Source organism: Chrysochloris asiatica, unplaced genomic scaffold, assembly GCF_000296735.1.
Source record: "Chrysochloris asiatica unplaced genomic scaffold, ChrAsi1.0 scaffold00314, whole genome shotgun sequence".
Taxonomy (NCBI): Eukaryota; Metazoa; Chordata; class Mammalia; order Afrosoricida; family Chrysochloridae; genus Chrysochloris; species Chrysochloris asiatica.
In genome coordinates this window covers 113,406-119,182 of record NW_006408832.1, presented here as the reverse complement: position 1 = coordinate 119,182, position 5,777 = coordinate 113,406, and positions in this window count along the sequence as shown.

The window sequence follows — 5,777 nt, the reverse complement described above, 5'->3', positions numbered from 1 at the left end:
AGTCCAGTGCTTAACCTGTTGCAGCACAACAGCTCCTATAAAGCCTAATACAACACTCTTTCTTTGTGGTAAACTTCCTGTAAGTCCTAGGAAATGAAGAAATCCTTCAAAATATACTATGGATTACAGACAGTCCCTGGGCTATGCATGTCTGATTTATGTCTAACCCACATTCGTTATGATCCTGCCCTTGTAAAGCCTGTTATATTAAACTTTTGAGGCACGTTGGAGTCCTGGTTAAACTGAAAGCTCGGCAGTTCAAACTTAGCAGCTCCTCCTCCAAATGCTATACAGGGTCAGTATGCATCAGACCCTACTCAACAGCACTTCACAACCCAAGGTCCCTATTAACAAACGGGGTTGCTTAGCAAAGCACATCAAGATATTATTATTATTACAGTATTACTATCTTAAAGATGTTTCACTGTTCCTGAAGGTGTAAAAATATTTTTTTTTTTGAGTGAACGTTTACAGGGCAGATCATCAGTTTTACATTCAACAAATGATATACTTTGTTTCATTGCAATGATTATAACCCACTCCATGTACCACTCGTTAACAATATTTCTCTTTATTAATTTTAGCTCTTTAAAAAACAAAACAAAACACTCAGGTACATATAATAATTTACACCACCAAAGGGCACATTCTGCAAGTCTGCCTCCTGGCTGCCAGCTCTCAGTCCCTCTCTTCCCATGAATCTAGAGTCCTCAGCTGCTCCATCTCTCCATGTCCTCATCTCTGCCTCCATCTCTGGTGTTGATGCATCTCTAGATAGGGTCTCACATTCCGCTTGTGCTCTTTTCCCTTGATGGTCCTAGGGTCCTCTGTTTCTGGACTGTAAGATTAACTACTTCTGCGTTTTTGTTACAAAACTTCTACCTTGACAATTGTGACAGTCGCAATTAGTCATGGGTGTTAATTTTTTTTATGGGTCCATACAATGAAGCACAAAGTCGGTGGCCTGAGCCCACCAGCTGCTCCTTGGGAGAAAGATGAGGCTTTCTGCTCCTGCAAAGATTAACAGCCTCGAAGCCCTAGACAGGGTTACTATGAGTCAGAACCAAGCCCACGGCACTGGACAGCAGCAACAACACACATAGAAAGGTATACTGTGCACTTTATATTAAGACAAACATTTGACTCACTGATGGTAGAAACAAACCATAACTCACTGTTCCAACTTACGAACCAGTTTGACGGAAAGGCTTATTTAGAAATGGATCTCGTCATAACTCAGAGACTGCCTATATATCAAAAACTGGCAGCCGGTGCAGAACTAAATGAAAGCACATGAAATGAATTATGATGCGCGTTGAGGCGAGGCTGTGGGAAATTCATGTAATGCAATTAAAGTCATTGCAGGATCTATGCTCGTATGACTCATGTCTCCGATAGATGTGGAAATAAAATGAGGTGGGACCGGAGTGCTTCTTAGGCAGCAGACTGCACCCGCTGTTCTGGGGGAAAGCGCCGGCCCCTTTCTGTTTCCCCCAGTTGTTGGGTAAGGGACCACTTGTCTCCCAAATGTGAAGCTTGAAGGCAAAGCTGTGGAGCCCCCAGAAGGTGGTGGGCATGGGTAGAGACCGACTGATGCGTAAATGCTGCTGAGAACAGCTGTGCTCTCCTGACAATGGGCTTGGAGTGGAAGAGGGAGAAACTGGGTGGTGGGTGAAGTCACACCATTGGTCACACTTTGTCTCAGCCCAGGTCCCCTGCTACAGGGATGTGACCCCCTGAACGTGGGTGAAGAGAAATGGGCTCCTGGTGGAGGAGTGGAGAACCGACTGTACAGTTAAGCACATGGCTAACAACCAAGTGTTGGGTTCAAAGGCATCTTGGAAGGAAACTTGCAGCCTTGACACTGTGACACACTTCTCCTCTGCACTCGTGGCGGCTCCACAAGTTGGAATGGACTTGGCAGCAATGAGTTTGGTTCCTTAGATCTGAGGGAAACAGGCACTCAGGGTGCACTGCCAAGCTGCCTTCCATGGTGTGAAGAGCTGACCAAGTGGTCTCCCGCATCTCTGGATGGTCAGGTGAGGAGAGAGGAGAACTCAGGGTGTGGTCGATGTTGGGTCCTGCAGCTGAATGTGGTGGCATTTGTGATCACCTCGTTCCTCAGCAGCATGGGTGTCCAGGTGGGCAGGGAGGAATCCCGAGAGTGGAATCTGCAGGCCTGGTTCTGGTGAGGTCCAGGGTGAGGGGCAGGCACTGTCCCTCACATGCTGGAGACTCCAGGTCTGCACCAATCAAGGGGTCCCGGGACGGAGCAGACCTTGGTGGGAGGCACCATGTTCAAGCTGCCTCCTTGCCATCCGGGCCCTACTGGACCGTCCTTAGCAGTTGGTTCAGAGTCCGGCAGGGAGAGGAGAACTCCAGAGCCCCCATCTGTTCCCCAGACTCTCAGAGGCCTGAGTCCCAGAGCACTTCACTGGTCGCTTCTCCCCAGGAAGACTCTGTGGGTGCTGGGCCGGACCCCCACCATAGGGTGCTCAGCAAAATCCTCCACCCCACCCACCAGGCACCAGGAGCAAACCTCCCCACTACGCCCTGGATGCTGTGGTCCATCTGTTGGATTTGGGACTCTGATGGCCAGGCTGTCCCGGTGATGTTCCTGGGGTGTACCTATGCTGAGCAGGGACTCCAGTACTGGCAGTGGGGACAATGGTTGCACCTGAGGCCATTCCTGTCACCCCAGTGTCACTGGAGTGCTGTGGCATTGGGGAGAAGGCTCTGTACCCCCTTGTGGTGGAGCTGGGCAGGCCTTGGGGAGTGGGGGGCAGACAGGCCAGGCCCTGGAGGTCAGGTTCTAAGGAGGTAGATGAGGAGGAAGGGTCCAGGCATGCACACCAAGACTGGGGGTCAGAGAGGCGTGGTATGGAGCTGGTATGGGGCTCTGTCTGGGGACACTTTTGGGGCCTGCGGTTCAGTCAGTGGACTTGACAGGGGATGAGATGGGCTGGCTGTTGTTAAATGCCATCAAGTCAGCAGCTGGTAGGTTTGAACTGTTGATCTTTTGTTTAGCAGTCCAGTGCTTATCTACCATAAAATGCAACATAATGATTCTTATTTAGTATTCCTGGGGGACATCAGGTGGTCACACCTAGGGCCCGGGGAGGTGGGGCGGGGGGAGAAGGCTCCACCCCTATCATGACTGGCCACACCCATCACACCCATGGCTGGTCACACCCAGTGCCCCCCCCCATCAGTTCTGGTCACACCCAAGCCCCAGGGGGAAGAAGTCCTGGGCTCTAGAAATGGCACATGGAAGAAGGGGTTCCACACACCACTGCTTAACTGGTGGGGGTCTTCCATGGAGCAGTGGTTTGTTTCCAGAATCTGGTGACCACTAAAATGTTCCCCAAAGGTTGGGAGAGGAGCCAGAGCCAGGCCTGCCCGGTGTGCAACCCCGGTCAGCAGAGAAGCACCATAACTGATGGGCCACATTCCCATGGACTGAGCTCATGGCCCACCCAGTGGTCACGCCTGCAGAGAAACACGAATGGGCAGGCCACGTCCTCAGAACTCAGGTCTGCCCCAGCCTCACTGCTGCCCACCAGAGCATGTAGGGCAAGCCCTGAAATTGTGCCTCTGGCCAAACCTCTGGCACCTTTAAGAGAACTTTACCAGCTTGCCCACCGTAGCTGGTCATTGGGCAGCAGCAGAGGCATGTCTGGGGTGTGGCAGGTGTATTGTGTGCCCCGTGCTCCGCTGGAAGGGGGCACCACTAAGCACTCCCATCATCCCTGTGATGTAAGTACGAGCTCTTCTCTATCTGAGATCCTCCGTGGGTTAAGGCGCTGTAGGACCAGCACTGGACTGTGAACTACAAGGTCGGCGGTTCAAGCCCATCAGGCATTCCTCGGAAACCTATTACAGAGATGTGATGAGTTGGAACCAAATCGACAGCACTACACAACAACATGAGTTAAGGAAGGTGCCCTGGTGGTGCAGTGAGCGCTGGGCAGCTCACTGGAAGGTAAACAGTTCGAACCCACCAGCCACTCTGCAGGAGAAAGATGTGCCCGTTTGTTTCGTAAAGATGACAGCTTTGGAACCCCTCTGTCATGCGGGGTCGCTGTGAGTCAGAACTGACTTGGCAGCAGTGAGTACAGGTCCAGGCAGTGGGGTGACCTTGCCCTGCTGAATGTAGAAAGAGAAGAAAGCGAAAACAATGACTCAGAACCCATCACAGACCAACTTTCATCCGTGAAAGCAACCAAGGGCACTTGTCGCTGTCATGTGTGCTGCCATGTGTGTGTGTGTAAGGAACGACCCGGCTTGACGTGCATTTCTGAGCTGATGGGAAGTTGTTGTTAAGTGCCACTGACTTGGTTCCAACTCACAGTGACCCTGTGTAGAGTTTCTGAGGCCTCATCTTTCTCCTGCAGAGGAGCTGATGGGCTTTGAACTGCTGATCCTGCAGTGCCTTAAGCCGTGGAGGCTCTAGATACAGAAGTGCTTGCATTAACATGCTGGTGATGGGGGTGCTTAGATGCACCTCTGCTGCTGCCAGATGACCAGCCACGACCATCTGGCCTTGGCAGGGAGTTCTGTGTTGTGTTGCAGGAAGACACTACAGTGAGTGTCCAGTCAAGAGAGGCTGCACTGACCCCTCGGCCCTCTGGTTTGTGTGCTTGAGGAATCAGCATTTGGAGGATCCGGAAGGTTCTAGAGGGAGCCGCTGCTCGCTCGCCCACTAGGGCCATTTTTGAAGCAGGAAATCAGGAAGATGCTGTGAATAAACTGCCCAATGCATCAAGTTAATAGGCACACGACACCCGCTGGCAGAAACTTCATTTCCGATGTCCTAAATCCTAACAGTCTCAGGGAGGTAACAGGAGGCAAAATGCCAAGTAGTAATGCCGCTTCCAGCCTCGACACAATCCGATCTTAATTAAATCTGCGTGGCTCCAACGTGCTCTGACTGCCCTCTCCCTCTCCCTTGCTTCAGGTTTCACTCCTTTTAGGGTGAATCTGTCAGGAAGGGCTCCATGTCTGCCTTCCAAGTGTGTCTGAGGTCCTGGGTGTCTGGTCACACCATTGCACACACACGTGTATGGGGTCTCCAGGCCCCGAGAACTGTCTCCCCATCAATTTTAGTGGTGGGCTGACGATGTCGCCTTCAGCTTCTCTCAGAGACTGACCCAAGTGAGGGAGGCCAGTGTAGGGGAGCCAAAGAGTACAAAGAGAACCCACAGACTGGGGAAAAAACATTGGCAATGACAGACAAGGGCCTACTTTCTAAAATTTATAGAACACCTCAGTAAGAAAAAAACAAATAATCCAATTAAGAAATAGGCAGAGGTCAGGAACAAACACTTCACCAAAAAAGACATTCAGGTAGCCAACAAATACAGGAACAAATTCTTGAGCTCATTAGCCATTATTATTATTGCCAAATGCCATCAAGTCAGTTCCAAGTCATAGCAAGATGCAAATCGAAATGAGATATCATCTTATCCCAGCATTAAAAGCAAAGTTCAAAAAACCAGAAACCAAGAAAAGCTGGGAAGGGTGTGGAGAGACTGGGGCTCTCTCTACACTGCTGGTGGAGTGATTATAAAATCGTAAAATCACTGTGGAAAGCAGTATGGCCCTTCCTCAAAAAGTTAGAAACAGAGACAACGTATGACCTAGCAATCTCTGTACAATGTCTTGTTGTTATGTGCCGTGGAGTTGGTTCCGACTCATAGCGACCCTGTACAGGGTTTCCAAGGCTGTAAATCTTTACAGGAGCAGAAAGCCTCATCTTTCACCCGTGAAACAGCTGG